This window comes from Pelophylax lessonae (assembly GCF_965119305.1).
Source record: "Pelophylax lessonae genome assembly, chromosome: 10".
In the NCBI taxonomy this organism is placed as follows: domain Eukaryota; kingdom Metazoa; phylum Chordata; class Amphibia; order Anura; family Ranidae; genus Pelophylax; species Pelophylax lessonae.
This window is the reverse complement of record NC_138777.1, coordinates 237,410,272-237,433,003: the sequence shown is the minus strand read 5'-3', so window position 1 is coordinate 237,433,003 and position 22,732 is coordinate 237,410,272. Positions and strand designations below refer to the sequence as shown.

The 22,732-nt window shown below is 44.2% G+C and overlaps 1 protein-coding gene across 1 annotated transcript in view; it reads right to left on the bottom strand.

The window, feature by feature from the left end:
- Window positions 1-22,515, bottom strand: part of CDH15 (cadherin 15) — a 76,460-nt gene extending 53,945 nt beyond the window's left edge. Inside the window, exon 1 of the mRNA XM_082269601.1 lies at window positions 22,417-22,515. The gene's annotated coding sequence lies outside the window, so the exon portion shown is untranslated. The remainder of the gene's footprint in view (window positions 1-22,416) is intronic.
- Window positions 22,516-22,732: the final 217 nt, after the last annotated feature.

Below are 22,732 nucleotides of genomic sequence, written 5' to 3'. Positions count from 1 at the left end.
GGAAGGGTTGTCACCAGGACAGGAAGGGTTGTCACCGGGACAGGAAGTGTTGTCACCGGGACAGGAAGGGTTGCCACTGGGACAGGAAGGGCAATAATAACACTGTCAGATGATTGGTAAGCTGTAATTTATCACTTTTCAGGTTTTGGGTTTAATGCCGCTTTTATTTCTTTATTTTTTCCACACCTAATCGCATTGCATGGGTGTGAACACCTTTGTGATGCGATTCTGACAAGTGCAATGCATTTTGCAATCTGTTTCGGGGTATCATTCATGGAACATGAAGCCCCCGTTGACATTGTGCCGATTTGGCATGCGATTTGTTATGATGAATCGCATGTCAAATCGGAGCCTATTGCCGGCACCGGTTCACACTGAGGGCGGGGGTGAAATCATTCAGCTGAAAGCGTACAATTTCAAACTCGCATGTCAGTGCAACTAGGGGGGCGATTTGACAGACGTCTGTACGGCTTCATGCACAAATGTCTACTGAGGTCGCCCTGAAGTTGCCAAAAGCAGTGCAGGAACTACTTTTGGGAGTCGGTGCGGCGCCACAAAGTCAAGGTTGCACCAATTCAGACAGTGATGTTGCCGGCAATAGGCTCTGATTTGGTTTGTCAAATCTTCCCGATGTGAACGGGGGCTGAACGACACCCCGAAACAGATTGCAAAATGCAGTGACCTTGACACAATCACCCATGCAATGCGATTTTGATAAGGGGAGAAAAAGGTTCCACATTTGTACCAAAATGTTGTAGGACCCTTTTTCCACGCACCGAAATCTTATCACATGGGTGTGTTCTGGCAAGCATTGCATTGTGGGAAAGTCAGAGTTACTAAAATAGCATAGAGGGGATTTTTAGCTAAAAACGCCAAAAATGGCTGAAAAACGCCAATGCAAAAAAAGCAGAAAAACTCACCACAAAGCTCCTGGCATTTTTAGAACTTCCCGTGTGCACGAGGCCTATTTCGGACGCCGGTCCCCGGGACCCGAAACATGTCATGGTTGGCAGCTGTGCTCAGTCTTGGCCGCTCCCTCTCCATGTTGGACATTTGTGTGAAATCCATCAGCGTTGTCTTATAAAGGAGCTGGAAGTGATTTTTCATCGGTGCGGGTACAGCAGAGAATTTGCTTCCCAGGACCCCCCCCCCCCTCCCCTGTGCCCCCCCCCCCCCCCACGGGGCATTTCAAGTATGTCCAGCTGTCAGGTGCTCGAATGTACAGAGCGTTGTCAGATGGATGGCAGAGAATAGGGATGGGTGGGGCAGTACTGGGAGAACTGGGATAATCCCATCTCCGCCAACACATAACCCTACTGTGACCTCACTTCATACCTACCCCACAGTGCACCTTGTGGCACTACAACTCCCAGCACTCCCCAGGAAACGCTCCCCTCCCTTTCCATGCACACCGAGCGTTTCCTCGGCTCCTCTAATCGCCTCTTCTCCCAGCAGGAGGAAAGCTACTGAACCACTTCAGCCCCGGAAGATTTACCCCTCCTTCATTTACCCCCCAGTCAATTTACCCCCCCACTTCATTTACCCCTCCTTCATTTACCTCCCAGTAGATTTACCCCCCGGAAGATTTACCTCCCTTCATTTACCCCCCAGAAGATTTACCCCTCCTTCATTTACCCCCCTCTTCATTTACCCACAGAAGCTTTACCCCCTTCATTTACCCCCCGGAAGATTTACCCCCCTTCATTTACCCCCCTCTTCATTTACCCGCGGAAGATTTACCCCCCTTCATTTACCCCCATAAGATTTACCCCACTTCATTTACCCCCCTTCATTTACCCCCGGAAGATTTACCCCCTTCATTTACCCCTGGAAGATTTAGCCCCAGAAGATTTACCCCCCTTCATTTACCCCTAGAAGATTTACCCCCGGAAGATTTACCCCCTTCATTTACCCCCAGAAGATTTACCTCCCTTCATTTACCCCCCAGAAGATTTATCTCCCTTCATTCACCCCCCCCCCCGGAAGATTTACCGCCCTTCATTTACCCCCAGAAGATTTATCTCCCTTCATTTACCCCTAGAAGATTTACCCCCCTTCATTTACCCCCCTTCATTTACCCCCCCCCTTCATTTACCCCCAGAAGATTTACCTCCCTTCATTTACCCCCCGGAAGATTTATCTCCCTTCATTTACCCCCGGAAGATTTATCTCCCTTCATTTACCCCCAAAAGATTTACCCCCAGGAAGATTTACCCCCCTTCATTTACCCCAGAAGATGTACTCCCCTTCATTTACCCCCAGAAGATTTACCCCCGGAAGATTTACCCCCCTTCGTTTACCCCCAGAAGATTTACCTCCCTTCATTTACTCCCAGAAGATTTACCTCCCATAATTTACCCCCGTTCTTGACCAGGCCATTTTTTTGCGATTCGGCACTGCTTTACTTTAACGGACAATTGCGCAGTCGTGTGACGATGTATCCAAATAAAATCAATGTTTTTTTTCCCCACAAATAGAGATTTCTTTTGGTGGTATTTGATCACCTCTGCGATTTTTACTTTTTGTGCTATAAACAAAAAAAGAGCAACAATTTTTTACTAGTAATGGCGGCGATCTGCGATTTTTAGCGGGACTGCGACATTGTGGCGGACAGATCGGAACCCTAACTGACATTTTTGACACTTTGGGGGTACCAGTGACATTACTACAGTAATCAGGGCTATAAATATGCACTGTCACTGTACTAATGACACTGGCAGGGAAGGGGTTAACATTATGGGTGATCAAAGGGTTAACCTTGTGTCTAGGGAGTGCTTTCTAACTGAGTGGGGGAGTAGCTTATACTGTGGGAAGGCAGAGATCCGTAATCCTGCTTAGCAGAAACACAGGATCACAGCCTTCCCCTCTCACAGACTGCCATTCTGTTTCTCTTCTGAATGATCGCTGGGTTAACATTGTGGGTTATCAAGGGGTTAAATGTGAGCCTAGGGGAGTGATTCTAACTGTGGGGGCGTGGCTTGTGAAATGATCATAGAGACCTGTGTTCCTATATAGAAGGATCACAGGAGCTCTGTCATCATTCCAGAGAGAAGAATGGTCAGCTGTGTTTACAACATCCGACCGTCCTTCTCTCTCAGCGGGGAGCGATCGCGGGTGTCAGGCGGCAATTGGAGCCACCTGACATACGCATCGGCTTCCCCGCTGCTGAGTGAGGAAGGAAGTGCGCCGGCGGCGGCGTGCGCTCGCCCCCAAGCTCCATGCTCGGGACCGACATAGCCCTACGTCGGTTTGCATAGGAGAGCCACATTGCCGCAGTAAATAGGCGCGGCCAGTCGGGAACCGGTTTAACTGACAGCACTATATAAGTACCTGTGATAAATAGTAATATAAATATATACAGACGGATATATGGGACACCTGGAGTTTGGATTAGTACTGGCAGTAATAAACAGTCCAGATTCCAGGCATTTGTGTGCCATCCATGTGACCTCTCCCAGGACATTCGGGTTCCTGCCATTGCTCAGATGTGTGGAGCGTCCCCACCATGGATAAATAGACACACATTTGGTCCTCACTGAGTCACCAACACAAAACATTCCTGACATTTCATGGCTGTCCCACATTCCCGGGTGCCATGTCTGTTTGCTTCTTATAGATTGCCTTATGTCCCGTATGTGTGTCTGGTGAGGAATGAGAGGTGGAAGTCATAAACTGCTTCTAGAATGGCTTCAGACTGGCTGGTCATAGACAACGCCATTGTTACAAGTCATAGGGGCAGCTGGAGCGTCAAAAGAAATACTGGTACATACATATTCACCAGCACACCAAGCATTTTGCAAAAGCAGTCCAAAAGTTTTTTATTGCAGAGAAGATCACATCAGAAACAGCGCAATGTTTTGGAGTCACGCAGGACCCCATGGCCTAGGCTATAATACGATTGCCAAGACCCTGAAACTCAGCTGCAGCACGGTGGCTAAGACCATACAGGGGTTAAACAGGACAGGTTCCACTCAGAACAGGCCTCACCATGGTCCACCAAAGAAGTTGAGTGCCGTGCTCAGCGTCATATCCAGAGGTTGTCTTTGGGAAATAGATGTATGAGTGCTGCCAGCAGGGTCAGCTTGTCAGTGCTCAGACCATACGCCGCACACTGCATCAAATTGGTCTGCATGGCTGTCATCCCAGAAGGAAGCCTCTTCTAAAGATGATGAACAAGAAAGACCGTAAACAGTTTACTGAAGACAAGCAGACTAAGGACATGGATTACTGGAACCATCTCCTGTGCTCTGATGAGACCAAGATAAATTTATTCGGTTCACATGGTGTCAAGCGTGTGTGGCGGCAACCAGGTGAGGAGTACAAAGACAAGTGACAATGAATGCCAACATGTACTGTGACATACTGAAGCAGAGCATGATCCCCTCCCTTCAGAGACTGAGCCGCAGGGCAGTATTCCAACATAACGACCCCAAACACCTCCAAGATGACCACTGCACTGCTAAAGAAGCTGAGGATAAAGGTGATGGACTGGCCAAGCATGTCTCCAGACCTAAACCCTATTGAGCATCTGTGGGGCTCCTCAAACAGAAGGTGGAGGAGCGCAAGGTCTCTAACATCCACCAGCTCTGTGATGTCATCATGGAGGAGTGGAAGAGAACTCCAGTGACAACCTGTGAAGCTCTGGTGAACTCCATGCCCAAGAGGGTTAAGGCAGTTCTGGAAAATAATGGTGGCCACACAAAAGTTTGACACGTTGGGCCCAATTTGGACATTGTCACTTAGGGGTGTACTCACTTTTGTTGCCAGCGGTTTAGACATTAATGGCTGTGTGTTGAGTTATTTTGAGGGGACAGTAAATTTACACTGTTATACAAGCTGTACACTCACTACTTTACATTGTAGCAAAGTCTCATTTCTTCAGTGTTGTCACATGAAAAGATAGAATAAAATATTTACAAAAATGTGAGAGGCGTACTTACTTTTGTGAGATACTGTATATATATATACACACACACACACACACAATATATACACACAATATATACACACAATATATAAACAGGTGAGGTGAATAGCACTTCAGTTGTTTTCCCAGTGCAATACAATCCGGCTATCCTAAAGGCGATACATAGAGAATTCCAAGCCCAGGATTGCTGCAAAATTCAAAAGAAAATTATAAAATAATCACAAGAGGTTCCATGTGAAAATTAAACATCTGGTAATTTTCTTTTGAATTTTAATGAATTTCAATTGAAGCAATCCTGGACTTTTTCTATATACAGTACATATATTTATAAGCATTTAATAACTGATTATTAAAAAGGAATTTTTCAATTTTTTAAATCTATTTTATAGACCTAAACCAAGATAAATAGAAAATGAAGAATACAAAGCTCTTATACATTCCTTTCTATGAAGCGGTGGGGTCGTTCTGGCCTCGGGCACAGAGGACTCAGAGCCTTGAAGCCCATCTCTATGGACAGGATGTTCTCACGCTGTTCGGTGATAAGGCACGTACTGGGAACACTGGCAGATGTAGGCAATGACAGATTTGCCATGGTCCTCCTGTATAATATTCACAGTGATCGGTCAGGACGAATGTCTGACTCACGTTATGGAATGTGATCAGGTATGAAATGGAGACTTTGTTATAATGCCTCCTAAGACATTTCTAATATGGTCACATCTGCTGTCTATCTGGTATGGTTGCATTGATGCTCTGCAGTTGTGGGAATGATGTTCTTGTCTAGGGGCCACCTTCTGGCACAGATGATGAGACATCGTATCAATGTTAGTGACCGGTATGATATCAGGTAGGCTGCTACACTGGATAGGAGATGGCCATCTGGAAATTGGAGTTGGAAGTGGGTCCTCACCCAGCTGATCCCATTAGGCAAGTGTACCTCAAACAGACGAAGCGTGGCCTTATGGGTGTAGAGTGTAACCATAATAAGAAATACTTTTCTATTCAATACATTATTGAGTTTTGAAAAATAAGTACAGAGGTACAAAAATTAACGTGTTTTATGGTGAGTACATTTATCATATGCATATGCATGGTAAGATAAGAGTCCTCTTCACACTGCATAGCATTGAACTGAAGTGTCTTGCTGGCGGTTTTAAGAGGAGGTACTTCCGGTGGCTCCGCCGTGACGTAGCTTCCAGAAGTGACTCTATTTATAGCATGTATACGTGTGCGGGCCACACCTTTGACAACGTCCCTGTGATGACGAAACGTGTCAGACACGCCCACGTGTAAACACGCTCATGCCGCAGCCATCCTGTTCTTTTATGTCTGTATCCTCTGCTGACATGTGAGTTGCCCATTTGTTGTTATGTTATTTTATGCCAATTAAAGGTACATACTATACCATTGGAGTTTCCCCTTGTTTCGGAGGTATATTTTGGCTTACTCAGCGGATTACAACTGGGGTTTTTTGGAGGCACCACGTCTATTAGTGTATGGGATATTGGATCGCTAACCGGAGCTTGGTGGTATGCTGATAATCCTTTGAGTTTATCCTTCCAACTCATGCCTTTTTGACCACTCTTAAACGAGGGTCAAATGATCCGGTAAGCAGATACCCTCTACTGAGCACATGGTGATGCATGATTCAAGAGTCGCTGGTCAAAATCATGTGGGAGAGTAGTCTAGACCAGTGGTCTCCAAACTGTGGCCCTGGGGCCCTTGGCTTGGTTTTATCCGGCTCTTGGGGCACTATTTCATCCACTGATACCAACAATTGGGCATAATTCCCCCCCACTGACACTGAAGGAACGCAATTCCTCCCAATGACAGCAATGATGAGGCACTATTTCTTCCCAATGACCGCAATAAATGGGGCCAAATGACCCCAATAACACTAACAATGGAGCCCAATGATCCCAATAATGGGATACAATTACTCCCACTGACACCAACAATGGGACACAATTCCTCCAACTGACAATAATGATGTAGCACTATTCCTCCCACTGATAAAAATGAAGGGGCACTATTCCTCCCACTGACACCAACAATGGGGCACAATTCCTCCTACTGACAACAATGATGGGACACTATTCCTCCCACTGACACCAATGATGGGGCACTATTCCTCCCACTGACACCAACAATGGGGCACAATTCCTCCTACTGACAACAATGATGTAGAACTAGTCCTCCCACTGATACCAATGAAGGGGCACTATTCCTCCCACTGACACCAATGATGGGGCACTATTCCTCCCACTGATACCAATGATGGTGCACTATTCCTCCCACTGACATCAATGATGGGGCACTATTCCTCCCACTGACACCAATGATGGGGCACTATTCCTCCCACTGACACCAACAATGGGGCACAATTCCTCCTACTGACAACAATGATGTAGAACTAGTCCTCCCACTGATACCAATGAAGGGGCACTATTCCTCCCACTGACACCAATGATGGGGCACTATTCCTCCCACTGATACCAATGATGGTGCACTATTCCTCCCACTGACACCAATGATGGGGCACTATTCCTCCCACTGACACCAATGATGGGGCACTATTCCTCCCCACTGATAACAATGATTGGGCACTATTCCTCCCACTGAAACTAATGATGGGGCACTATTCCTCCCACTGATACCAATGATTGGGCACTATTCCTCCTACTGACACCAATGATGGGGCCCTATTCCTCCCACTGACACCAATGATGGGGCACTAGTCCTCCCACTGACACCAATGATAGGGCACTATTCCTCCCACTGACACCAATGATGGGGCACTATTCCTCCCACTGACACCGATGATGGGGCACTATTCCCCCCACTGACACCAATGATGGGGAACTATTCCTCCCACTGACACCAATGATGGGACACTATTCCTCCCACTGACTCCAATGATGAGGCACTATTCCTCCCACTGACACCAATGATGGGGCATTATTCCTCCCACTGACACCAATGATGAGGCACTATTCCTTCAATTGACACCAATGATGGGGCACTATTCCTCCCACTGATACCAATGATGGGGCACTATTCCTCCCACTGACACCAATGATGGGGCACTATTCCTCCCACTGATACCAATGATGGGGCACTATTCCTCCAATTGACACCAATGATGGGGCACTATTCCTCCCACTGATACCAATGATGGGGCACTATTCCTCCCACTGACACCAATGATTAAGCACTAGTCCTCCCACTGACACCAATGATGGGACACTATTCCTCCCACTGACTTCAATGATGAGGCGCTATTCCTCCCACTGACACCAATGATGGGGCAGTATTCCTCCCACTGACACCAATGATGGGGCATTATTCCTCCCACTGATTCCAATGATGAGGCACTATTCCTCCAATTGACACCAATGATGGGGCACTATTCCTCCCACTGATACCAATGATGGGGCACTATTCCTCCCACTGAAACCAATGATGGGGCATTATTCCTCCCACTGACACCAATGATGGGGCACTATTCCTCCCACTGACACCAAAGATAGAGAAGCATTTACTCCATCTGGACCCCAGAACATTTTCTACTCTCACTGGCCACATTCCAGCCCCCCTAAAGTCTGAAGGACAGTAAACTGGCCCTTTGTGTAGAAAGTGTGACCCCAATGACACTAACAATGGAGCCCAATGATCCCAATAATGGGGCACAATTCCTCTTAGTGATACCAACAATGGGGCACAATTACTTCTACTGACACCAATGATGGAACATAATTCCTGCCACTGACACCAATGATGGGATATGATAGCTCTCATTAAAACAAAGAAGGGGCATTATTTTTTCCCCACTGACGTTAAGACCTTTTCTGCTCCCAAAGGCCACAGTCCAGCCCCCTAATGTCTAAGGAACAGTTAACTGTTTAAAAAACTTGCCATGCCTCTTACTAAATACCATAGACTGTCTACTTTCCAAAAGGGGTCACTTGGGGGGTATTTGTACTGTCCTGGCATTTTTAAGCCTCAAGAAATTAGATTGGCTGTCAGTACTGGCTGTATCAGGATTGATTGATTTTTAGATATATTCATAGTTTGTGGACTCTATAATTTTCCTACAGACTAAATAATATACACTGATTTTGGTTATTTTTTTTACCAAAGAAATGTAGCAGAATACAGTTTGGCCAAAATTTATGAAGAATATCTTACAGAAATTAAGAAAAAAGCATTTTTTCAACATTTTCATTTTTTTAAATTTATTTAGCAAAAAAAAAAAAAAAACAAACAAACAACCCACTGGTAAAAAAAAAATACCAGCAAAATAAAGCTCTAGTTTTGCAAAAACAATACAGCGGTTTAACAGGACAGGTTCCACTCAGAACAGGCCTCGCCATGATCAACCAAAGAAGTTGAGTGCTCGTGCTCAGCGTCATATCCAGAGGTTGTCTTTGGGAAATAGAGGTATGAGTGCTGCCAGCATTGCTGCAGAGGTTGAAGGGGTGGGGGAGGGGTCAGCCTGTCAGTGCTCAGACCATACGCCGCACACTGCATCAAATTGGTCTGCATGGCTGTCATCCCAGAAGGAAGCCTCTTCTAAAGATGATGCACAAGAAAGCCTGCAAACAGTTTGCTGAAGACAAGCAGACTAAGGACATGGATTACTGGAACCATCTCCTGTGCTCTGATGAGACCAAGATAAACTTATTTGGTTCAGATGGTGTCAGGCGTGTGTGGTGGCAACCAGGTGAGGAGTACAAAGACAAGTGTGTCTTCCTACAGTCAGGCATGGTGGTGGGAGTGTCATGGTCTGGGGCTGCATGAGTGCTGCCGGCACTGGGGAGCTACAGATCATTGAGGGAACCATGAATGCCAACATGTACTGTGACATACTGAAGCAGAGCAAGATCCCCTCCCTTCAGAGACTGGGCCGCAGGGCAGAATTCCAACATAACGACCCCAAACACCTCCAAGAGGGCAACTGCTAAAGAAGCTGAGGGTAAAGGTGATGGACTGGCCAAGCATGTCTCCAGACCTAATCCCTATTGAGCATCTGTGGGACATCCTCAAATGGAAGGTGGAGGAGCGCAAGGTCTCTGACATCCACCAGCTCTGTGATGTCATCATGGGGAGGGGAAGAGGACTCCAGTGACAACCTGTGAAGCTCTGGTGAACTCCATGCCCAAAACGGTTAAGGCAGTGCTGGAAAATAATGGTGGCCACACAAAATATTGACACTTTGGGCCCAATTTGGACATTGTCACTTAGGGGTGTACTCACTTTTGCTGCCAGCGGTTTAGACATTAATGGCTGTGTGTTGAGTTATTTTGAGGGGACAGTAAATTTACACTGTTATACAAGCTGTACACTCACTACTTTACATTGTAGCAAAGTGTCATTTCTTCAGTGTTGTCACATGAAAAGTTAGAATAAAATATTTACAGAAATGTGAGGGGTGTACTTACTTTTGTGAGATACTGTAGATTTAGCTATAGGGGGCAGTGCAGAGCAAAAAAAATGTCTTCGCAGCCCAATAATCCTTTTTATGACCCGATTCTGAACTGTATACTGACTTTATCTTGGAAAAATGTGAATGTTATTTTGATAATATAATGAGTGCGCTCCTTCAATGATTCCGTTTCACCTGCATGGTTTCCCTCGTAGCGGGAGAGAACACAGAACACAATAGAAGATGATGATGTGCGTGTTGTTTGTTTGGCGCTGTCGATGAGGTAATAATACAGCGGTATCATTCATCTACTCCGACAGATAAAAGCCGGGACACATCTGTTTCAGTTCACAAGCTACTAAGAGATACTGCAAAATTATCGTAAAGATTCCCATTAATCAAATTGTTACCACCAGGAGGGGCAAAACCCATCACAGGGATGTAATTTATGCCGGTACTGTCACTTTAAAGGCCAATTATAACCACACAGTCTAGTGGCTACTCATGACTGATTACTTTGTGTATCCATATATATATATATACACTATAATACCAAAAGTATTGGGACGCCTTTACACGCACATGAACTTTAATGGCATCCCAGTCTTAGTCTGTAGGGTTCAATATTGAGTTGGCCCACCCTTTGCAGTTATAACGGCTTCAACTCTTCTGGGAAGGCCGTCCACAAGGTTTAGGAGTGTCTATGGGAATGTTTTACCATTCTTCCAGCAGCGCATTTGTGAGGTCAGGCACTGATGTTGGACGAGAAGATCTGGCTTGCAGTCTGCCCTCTAATTCATCCCAAAGGTGTTCTATTGGGTTGAGGTCAGGCCAGCCAAGTTCCTCTACCCCAAACTCGCTCATCCATGTCTTTATGGACCTTGCTTTGTGCACTGGTCCAAATCATTTGGTGTGGGGTTTTTTTCAGGGGTTGGGCTCGGCCTCTTAGTTCCAGTGAAGGGAACTCTTAAGGCGTCAGCATACCAAGATATTTTGGACAATTTCATGCTCCCAACTTTGTGGGAGGAGTTTGGGGATGGCCCCTTCCTGTTCCAACATGACTGCGCACCAGTGCACAAAGCAAGGTCCAAAAAACCCCCAAACTGTTCCCACAAAGTTGGGAGAAGGGGTGGTCTTGGAGGTGTGTTTGGGGGTCGTTATGTTGGCATACTGCCCTGCGCCCCAGTCTCTGAAGGGAGGGGATCATGCTCTGCTTCAGTATGTCACAGTACATGTTGGCATTCATGGTTCCCTCAATGAACTGTAGCTCCCCAGTGCCGGCAGCACTCATGCAGCCCCAGACCATGACACTCCCACCACCATGGATGACTGTAGGAAGACACACTTGTCTTTGTACTCCTCACCTGGTTGCCCCCACACATACTTGACACCATCTGAACCAAATAAGTTTATCTTGGTCTCATCAGAGCACAGGAGATGGTTCCAGTAATCCATGTCCTTAGTCTGCTTGTCTTCAGCAAACTGTTTGCGGGCTTTCTTGTGCATCATCTTTAGAAGAGGATTACTTCTGGGATGACAACCATGCAGACCAATTTGATGCAGTGTGCGGCGTATGGTCTGAGCACTGACAGGCTGACCCCCCCACCCCTTCAACCTCTGCAGCAAAGCTGGCAGCACTCATACGTCTATTTCCCAAAGACAACCTCTGGATATGACGCTGAGCACGGCACACAACTTCTTTGGTGGACCATGGCGAGGCCTGTTCTGAGTGGAACCTGTCCTGTTAATCCACTGTATGGTCTTGGCCACCGTGCTGCAGCTCAGTTTCAGGGTCTTGGCAATCTTCTTATAGCCTAGGCCATCTTTATGTAGAGCAACAATTCTTTTTTTCAGATCCTCAGAGAGTTCTTTGCCATGAGGTGCCTTGTTGAACTTCCAGTGACCAGTATGAGAGAGTGAGAGCGATAACACCAAATGTAACACACCTGCTCCCCATTCACACCTGAGACCTTGTAACACTAATGAGTCACATGACACCGGGGAGGGAAAATGGCTAATCGGGCCCAATTTGGACATTGTCACTTAGGGGTGTACTCACTTTTGTTGGCAGCGGTTTAGACATTAATGGCTGTGTGTTGAGTTATTTTGAGGGGACAGAAAATTTACACTGTAAGTGTCCATTCACACTACAGCGACTTGTCAGGCGACTGGCCAGCCTGACAAGTTGAGGTCCATTGTGTGCTACAGGAACCGTTCTAATAGGAGCGACACAAGTCGCTCCGACTTAGAAAATAGTTCCTGCACTACTTTTGACCGAAGTCGGAGCGACTTGCATTGACTTCCATTATGTGAAGTCCGTGCAAGTCGTGGTGCACAGCGACTTCACTAGTCGCCCCCGAAGTCGGATCGCCATTGTGTGAACCGACACCTATACAAGCTGTACACTCACTACTTTACATTGTAGCAAAGTGTCATTTCTTCAGTGTTGTCACATGAAAAGATAGAATAAAATATTTACAGAAATGTGAGGGGTGTACTTACTTTTGTGAGATACTGTGTATAAATATATATATATATAACAATATCCATGCAGTCAGTATCACTCCGCTCATTCCTGGGAGATATCATATATTCATACAGGACCAGAATATTCCCACACACATCCGTCTCCCAGCAAATGCTCACCAGGAATGCCACAAGAATATTATTTTTAGCCTCCAGAATTCAGCATATGCCAAGTTGTTACATTTTTTGATGTGCAAAAACCAATCAACAATCTTCTTTCTTTGTGCTCATTGCTCAGAACTGATGGGAAACAAGAAATCTGATTGGTTGTGATAGATTACAGCTTATTGATCCATATTATAAAACAAGCCTGGATTTGTAATCATTTCTTATTGCAGGATCAGTGGTTCCCCTTTCTTGTTATCTCAGGGTTTGTTTTTTTTTTTTTTTGGGCTTTTTTTTACATTCCCTCCTTGTATCCGGTCATCTGCACCTGTTAACCACTTCTGGACCGGAAGATTTTACCCCCTTAATGACCAGGCCATATTTTGCGATTCGGCACTGCGTTACTTTAACGGACAATTGTGCGGTCGTGCGATGCTGTACCCAAATAAAATGTATGTCCTTTTTTTCCCACAAACAGAGATTTCTTTTGGTGGTATTTGATCACCTGTGCAATTTTTATTTTTTGCACTATAAACAAAAAAATGCTACAATTCTGAAAAAATATATACAGTGGGTACGGAAAGTATTCAGACCCCCTTAAATTTTTCACTCTTTGTTATATTGCAGCCATTTGCTAAAATCATTTAGGTTCATTCTTCTTCCTCATGAATGTACACATAGCACCCCATACTGACAGAAAAACACAGAATTGTTGACATTGTTGCAGATTTATTAAAAAAGAAAAACTGAAATATCACATGGTCCTAAGTATTCAGACCCTTTGCTGTGACACTCATATATTTAACTCAGGTGCTTTCCATTTCTTCTGATCATCCTTGAGATGGTTCTACACCTTCATTTGAGTCCAGCTGTGTTTGATTATACTGATTGGACTTGATTAGGAAAGCCACACACCTGTCTATATAAGACCTTCCAGATCACAATGCATGTCAGAGCAAATGAGAATCCTGAGGTCAAAGGAACTGCCTGAAGAGCTCAGAGACAGAATTGTGGCAAGGCACAGATCTGGCCAAGGTTACAAAAATATTCTGCTGCACTTAAGGTTCCTAAGAGCACAGTGGCCTCCATAATCCTCAAATGGAAGACGTTTGGGACGACCAGAACCCTTCCTAGAGCTGGCCGTCCGGCCAAACTGAGCTATCGGGGGAGAAGAGCCTTGGTGAGAGAGGTAAAGAAGAACCCAAAGATCACCGTGGCTGAGCTCCAGAGATGCAGTCAGGAGATGGGAGAAAGTTGTAGAAAGTCAACCATCACTGCAGCCCTCCACCAGTGGGGGCTTTATGGCAGAGTGGCCCGACGGAAGCCTCTCCTCAGTGTAAGACACATGAAAGCCCGCATGGAGTTTGCTAAAAAACACCTGAAGGACTCCAAGATGGTGAGAAATAAGATTCTCTGGTCTGATGAGACCAAAATAGAACTTTTTGGCCTTAATTCTAAGCGGTATGTGTGGAGAAAACCAGGCACTGCTCATCACCTGTCCAATACAGTCCCAACAGTGAAGCATGGTGGTGGCAGCATCATGCTGTGGGGGTGTTTTACAGCTGCAGGGACAGGACGAACGGTTGCAATCGAGGGAAAGATGAATGTGGCCAAGTACAGGGATATCCTGGACAAAAACCTTCTCCAGAGTGCTCTGGACCTCAGACTGGGCTGAAGGTTTACCTTCCAACAAGACAATGACCCTAAGCACACAGCTAAAATAACGAAGGAGTGGCTTCACAACAACTCCGTGACTGTTCTTGAATGGCCCAGCCAGAGCCCTGACTTAAACCCAATTGAGCATCTCTGGAGAGACCTAAAAATGGCTGTCCACCAACGTTTACCATCCAACCTGACAGAACTGGAGAGGATCTGCAAGGAGGAATGGCAGAGGATCCCCAAATCCAGGTGTGAAAGACTTGTTGCATCTTTCCCAAAAAGACTCCTGGCTGTATTAGATCAAAAGGGGGCTTCTACTAAATACTGAGCAAAGGGTCTGAATACTTAGGACCATGTGATATTTCAGTTTTTCTTTTTTAATAAATCTGCAACAATGTCAACAATTCTGTGTTTTTCTGTCAGTATGGGGTGCTATGTGTACATTCATGGGGAAGAAGAATGAACCTAAATGATTTTAGCAAATGGCTGCAATATAACAAAGAGTGAAAAATGTAAGGGGGTCTGAATACTTTCCGTGCCCACTGTATATTTTTTACTTTCTGCTATATAACGTTCCCAATAAAAAAAATGTAAAAATCAATTTTTTTTTTCACTCTTTTAGGCCAATTTGTATTCTGCTACATATTTTTGGTAAAAAAAAAAAAAAAAAAAATCGCAATAAGCGTATTTTGATTGCTTTGCACAAAAGTTATCGTGTCTACAAACTAAGGGAAAGATTTATGTCATTTTTATTTATATACTTATTTTTATTAGTAATGGTGGCGATCTGCGATTTTTTGCAGGACTGCGACATTGCGGCGGACAGATCGGACCCCTAACTGACGCTTTTGACACTTTTGGGGGGACCAGTGACATTACTACAGTAATCAGTGCTAAAAATATTCACTGTCATTGTACTAATGACACTGGCAGGGAAGGGGTTAACCCGGGATGATCAAAGGGTTAAATTAGATTTCAGAAATATGTTTACAGTTAGAATTCGATGTAAAATTCGAGTCAAATTTCAATTCGAATTTCGGAAATTCAGACAAATTTTGTTTCGTTATTCAGAGAATTCGGTAAAATTTGTAGTGTAATCCGGGGATTTGGATCTATCCGAGTCTCTGAATAACGAAAAATCCATCCGAATATTTATTCAGAACAAACCGAATCGCACATGTCTAACAGTCACAGCGAAGTAATTCCTGCATTACTTTCACTTTCATAGACTTCCATGTTAATCCTGAAAAGCTGCGTGAAAGTTTTCACCTGGTGATCCAGCCAGTAAGTTCCAGTTCACATCTATGCGATGCGAGAACCCTGCGCATCCACTGCGGGTCCCCGCATCGCATTCAACTCGCAGGCAGCTCACACTGCCGTATTCAAATCGCTGGGGGTGTCAATACAAGGTTAACAACACCCCCAGATTGGTTCACATATCGCAGTGCGAACTGACAGTTCGGACAGGAATCGGACACCCAATGTGATCCAATTCTGGTGCGGACCAAAAAAAGGGTGCTGTGCGATTTTGGTCTGAATGCGATGCGAATTCAGCCATACAATCTGTATACAATCTGTATGGCTGAATCAGCAATGCACAGACATTGCATGTGGTTGCAGAGAGGTGCGCTCCGAATCACATGCGATATCTGTCATCACACATTTGTGAACTGGGACTAACGCACCTCCTGTATTAGAGCACCCCCCCCCCCCCCCACTATGGAGGAAGGAGCACAGGAGGCACAGCAGACAGCAGCACTGTCAGTCTGGAGCAGTGATGGGGAACCTTGGCACCCCAGATGGTTTGCAACTACATTTCCCATGATGCTCAACTACACACAGAGTACAGGAGCATCATGGGAAATGTAGTCCCAAAACATCTGGGGTGCCAAGGTTCACCCTCAGTGGTCTGGGGGGAAGGAAGTGTTAGATGGAGAAGCAGATTTAGATACAAACTCCATCTCATAATATATAATAAGTTACAGGAACAGTTATTTTTTCCTTTTGGGATAAAGGTTTTACATCAATAAATAAAAGCTGATCATTGTAAGCACCCCCGTCAGTGGTAAATGGTTTGTCTTATCCTTGTAACTGCAATAGAGCTTGTTTATTTGGAAAAAAAAACAACAGACTTGTTGACTGGATCCCCAGGTGAAAATAAAGGAAGTCAGTAATAAATGGTTTGCAAACTGGTACATTCTGCTGGAGAAGTTGTGCTTTGGAAAAACAACAGACTTACTGGCAGGATCACCAGATTCAATCTTTACAGTTTGAATTTTAATATAATTTGTTGTCAAATTTGAGTCGAATTTCAGAAATTCAGACGAATTTCGTTTAGTTATTTGGAGAATTCAGCAAAATGAGTCTGTACTGTAATCCAGGGATTTGGATCTATCCGAATCTCCGAATAACGAAAAATTCATCCGAATATTTATTCAGAGCGAAGTGAAGCGCACATTTCAAACAGTCACAGCGAATGTAAAGTTATTCCTGCACTACTTTCACTTTCATAGACTTCAGTGTTAACCCTCAAAAATTGCATGAAAGCTTTCACCTGGTTATCCAGCCAGTAACACACCTCCTGTATTAGAGAGCCCCTCCCCCCCCGCTCTGGATGAAGGAGCACAGGAGGCACAGCAGACAGCAGCACTGTCAGTCTGGGGCAGTGATGGCTTAACCTTGGCACCCCAGATGTTTTGGAACTACATCAGAGGGCATGAGCATCATGGGAAATGTAGTTCCAAAACATCCGGGGTGTCAAGGTTCACCATCACTGGGGGGGGGGGGGGGGAGTGTTAGATGGAGTAGCAGATTTAGATACACTATCAAACTGAAGCCAAACTCCATCTCACACTATATAATAAGTTACAGGAAAATTTGTTTTTCTTTTGGGATAAAGGTTTTACATCAATAAATAAAGGCTGATCATTGTAAGCACCCCTGTCAGTGGTAAATTTTCTTTAGATTTTTTCCTTCAGACTTACCAAAACCATATAATATGAGGTCAGACCTAAACACTTTCAATTTGTATGCAATCAGGCCGGCCCTTGCACTACATAGAAAAGGTAAATCTAAAGGAAATCTGAGAACAAAAGTTGTATAGTGTGTATGCAGCTTTATCCTTGTAACTCCAACTTGTTAATTTGAAGAAAAATAAATAAATCAAACAACAGACTTACTGACTGGATCCCCAGGTGAAAATAGAGGATGTCAGTGATAAATGGTTTGTCTCATCCATGTAAACTGGTACATTCTGCTGGAGAGGTTGTGCTTTGGAAAAACAACAGACTTACTGGCAGGATCACCAGATTCAATGTTTACAGTTCGAATTGAAATGGTGATCTAATCACAGGCGCAGGCTCTGATTTTAACAATATGTTTAAAGTTAGGATTCAAATAGAATTTGATGTAAAATTCGAGTCAAATTTCAATTTGAATTATGGAAATTTAGTTTCGTTATTTGGAGAATTCGATAAAACTGTAATCCAGGGATTTGGATATAACAGAATCTCCGAATAACAAAAAATGAATCCGAATATTTATTCGGAATGAAGCGAAACGCATGCGTCTAAAAGTCACATCGAATGTAAAGTAATTCCTGCATTACTTTCACTTTAAGGGCCGTAGACTTTAATGTTAACCCTCAAGAGTTGCATGAAAGTCGCACCTGAAAGTTTTACATGTGACAGCAGAGGGACAACAAATCCCATCCATCCAAAGCTGCATCAAAGTTGCGCTCCAAAAGTCACAAGTTCAGAAGAAGTTTGCTGATTGTTACATTGTATAAAGACTTCCTAATAAATAGTAGATAAGAATAAAGTGTAACCAGTGAGATGCTGGCAGCGTCGCTCTTACCTGGCACCATAGGGGCAGCAGAAGGAGGCACATGGCCAGCAGTGTGGGACCCTCCATCCCGGCCGGTTCTGTGGGACTGTCTGAGCTGCTCTCCGCCTGTGTGTGACTGACAGCACAAGTGTTGTGAAGTGTAACTTTACTCCATGGGGTGGGAGGGGGAATCACAGAGGGGTGCTGGGGAGGGGGGGGGGGAGCAGAGCCTGCAGCTGTGCCCGTTACACGCTCGCCTCTGTTCAAGGTCACTTCCCGACTCCCAGACCCCCCCCCCCCAGTATTATTGGGGTGACCGGGAATGCGGAGACAATGTAAAAAAATGCCACCTGTTCCCAAATCAACCGTATCAGTTTTAAAGGGCAGCCGCAGGACGCCACAAAAATGATTGGTTACCAGCGCTTCCTGATGGGCGGCGGGGCTGTTGCTACCAAATATCGAAAAGTGCTTATTAACCCCTTCAACGCCGGGCAATACAACGCCCCCTTCCTGCCCAGGCCAGTTTTCAGCTCCCAGCGATGTCGCACTTTGAAGGGCAATTGCGCGGTCATGCAACACTGTACCCATATGGCATTTTGTTTCACACAAATTGAGCTTTCTTTTGGTGGTATTTAATCACCGCTGGGCTTTTTATTTTTTGCTAAATAAATGAAAAAAGACCAAAATTATTTGAATAAAAATGTTTTTTTCTTCTTTTCTGTTAAACAATTTTGCAAATAAATAATCTTTCTTCATAAATTTAGGCCAAAAAATGTATTCTATAAATAAATATTCAGGCAGCGCTTGCTTAAGCTAGTGAATTCTACTTTTATGTGGTACAGTGCCTTGCAAAAGTATTCGGCCCCCTTGAACCTTTCGACCTTTTGCCACATTTCAGGCTTCAAACATAAAGATATAAAACTGTAATTTTTTGTGAAGAATCAACAACAAGTGGGACACAATCATGAAGTGGAACGAAATTTATTGGTTATTTCAAACTTTTTTAACAAATAAAAAACGGAAAAATTGGGCGTGCAAAATTATTCAGCCCCCTTAAGTTAATACTTTGTAGCGCCACCTTTTGCTGCGATTACAGCTGTAAGTCGCTTGGGGTATGTCTCTATCAGTTTTGCACATCGAGAGACTGAAATTTTTGCCCATTCCTCCTTGCAAAACAGCTCGAGCTCAGTGAGGTTGGATGGAGAGCGTTTGTGAACAGCAGTTTTCAGCTCTTTCCACAGATTCTCGATTGGATTCAGGTCTGGACTTTGACTTGGCCATTCTAACACCTGGATATGTTTATTTGTGAACCATTCCATTGTAGATTTTGCTTTATGTTTTGGATCATTGTCTTGCTGGAAGACAAATCTCCGTTCCAGTCTCAGGTCTTTTGCAGACTCCATCAGGTTTTCTTCCAGAATGGTCCTGTATTTGGCTCCATCCATCTTCCCATCAATTTTAACCATCTTCCCTGTCCCTGCTGAAGAAAAGCAGGCCCAAACCATGATGCTGCCACCACCATGTGTGACAGTGGGGATGGTGTGTTCAGGGTGATGAGCTGTGTTGCTTTTACGCCAAACATAACGTTTTACATTGTTGCCAAAAAGTTTGATTTTGGTTTCATCTGAGCAGAGCCCCTTCTTCCACATGTTTGGTGTCTCCCAGGTGGCTTGTGGCAAACTTTAAACGACACTTTTTATGGATATCTTTAAGAAATGTCTTTCTTCTTGCCACTCTTCCATAAAGGGCAGATTTGTGCAGTATACGACTGATTGTTGTCCTATGGACAGAGTCTCCCACCTCAGCTGTAGATCTCTGCAGTTCATCCAGAGTGATCATGGGCCTCTTGGCTGCATCTCTGATCAGTCTTCTCCTTGTATGAGCTGAAAGTTTAGAGGGACGGCCAGGTCTTCGTAGATTTGCAGTGGTCTGATACTCCTTCCATTTCAATATTATGGCTTGCACAGTGCTCCTTGGGATGTTTAAAGCTTGGGAAATCTTTTTGTATCCAAATCCGGCTTTACAACAGTATCTCGGACCTGCCTGGTGTGTTCCTTGTTCTTCATGATGCTCTCTGCACTTTAAACGGACCTCTGAGACTATCACAGTGCAGGTGCATTTATACGGAGACTTGATTACACACAGGTGGATTCTATTTATCATCATTAATCATTTAGGTCAACATTGGATCATTCAGAGATCCTCACTGAACTTCTGGAGAGAGTTTGCTGCACTGAAAGTAAAGGGGCTGAATAATTTTGCACGCCCAATTTTTCAGTTTTTTTATTTGTTAACAAAGTTTGAAATATCTAATAAATTTCGTTCCACTTCATGATTGTGTCCCACTTGTTGTTGATTCTTCACAAAAAATTACAGTTGTATATCTTTATGTTTGAAGCCTGAAATGTGGCAAAAGGTCGCTAAGTTCAAAGGGGCCGAATACTTTCGCAAGACACTGTATATATTGTGAATATCTTTTCAATAGAAAAAAACAAAAAAGAAAAAGGGAAAAAAAAGATCTTGCAAAGATATTCACAATATATACCACATAAAAGTATAATTCACTAGCTTAAGCAAGCGCTGCCTGAATATTTAATTATATTTACTGATTTGGATGGATAGACAGCGGCTGCTCATTATAATATTAGTTGTATACCTAGGCGTGGGTGTTTATTTTATTTTTTAATTCAAAATATATTCTGCTACATTTCTTTGGTGGAAATAAGCCCCCGTTCACACTGGGGCAACCTGTGAGGCGACCTGGTCGCCTCACAGGTCGCCGCAGGTCGCCTCCCATAGGGAAGCTGCGGACCCGTTCTGATAGGAGCGACACAAGTCGCTCCGACTCAGAAAAAGGGTCCGGAGCTTCTTTGGGGCGACCAGGAGGCGACCGCCATAGACTTCAATGTTACGAAGTCCGTGGCGGCCGCTCCGAGGTAGCGGCGCGCTGCTCGCACCGCGACCTCGGAGGTCGCGGTGCGAAGTAGCGTCGCCCCAGTGTGAATGGGGGCTAACCCAAATCAGTGTATATTATTTATTCTGTAGGAAAGTTCACAAACTATCATATACATATATGTGAAAATTGATCAATCCTGATGTACTGGCAGCCGATCTCATTTTTTGAGGCTGGAAAAAACCAGGACAGTACAAATACCCCCCAAATGACCCCTTTTTGGAAAGTAGACAGTCCGGGGTATTTAGTAAGAGGCATGATGAGTTTTTTGAAGTTGGAATTTTTGTGTCACAATTTTTTGGAAAATTAGGAAATAAAAAAAGAAAACATTTTCACAATTTTTCTTGCATACTGTCACTGGTGCAATACAGCGTCCCCACATAACGGGTGTGTCATTGATCAGGGACGTTGACTGGTGACAGTAAAAAAAAAAGAATAATAGTTTTGTATTTTTTTAAATTTTTATTTGTATTAAATTGTTTTTTTTTGTTTTTTTTTTTTATACGATTGTTTTTTTTTTTTTTTTTTTTTTTTCTGTGATCAGAGCAATATAATGTTACCATAATAATATTGTACTGTTCTGGGGAAGTGATCAGAATTGTATTTATTTTTTTACACATTGATTGCTTTTAGCAGTGAATTAATTTACTGAATGAAACTGAACCATTCAGTTTGTTTTGTTGTGATTGATTGTAATTGGTCTTGTCTGTACCATGTGATCACTGTGACCACTCAGCTAGCAACACAATTGTCCACATTGGAAGCCATCCATTGTTCACATCTGTCATGTGACCGGCTGTGATTGCTCACAGTGATCACATGGTATCGGCAGCAAGCCATTGCACTGATCGGTCATTGGCTCATTCGCAGCCGAGGTGAGCGATGCTTTCTGAGAGGACATCATATGAAAGCCACCACCCAGCTGTCATTCTCTGCTATAGGCCAGGCAGGAAGGTGTTAAACCCAAAAGCAAACATTTATTTTATTGCAGCTTACCAATTCTTAGATGTGACGGCTGCATTTGTTTTGCTCATGAAGACTCCTGGGATGTATGACATCATTTTGGCCTAGGCCAGAAACCAGGAAGTAACTGAAAAAAGATAAAAAAGTTAAATAAGTAAATAATGTATAATACACTTTCCTATCCATTGACTAACGCTGGCAGCATGAGGATTAAAAAATAGTCAATGTTGTTTGAGAAAGTTTAAGTTAGTGACGGGTTCTCTTTAACTGCCTCCCGCCCGCCGTATAGACAAATGACAGCGGAGCAGGCGACTCTTGTTCTGGGACGATGTCATATGATGGCGCCCAG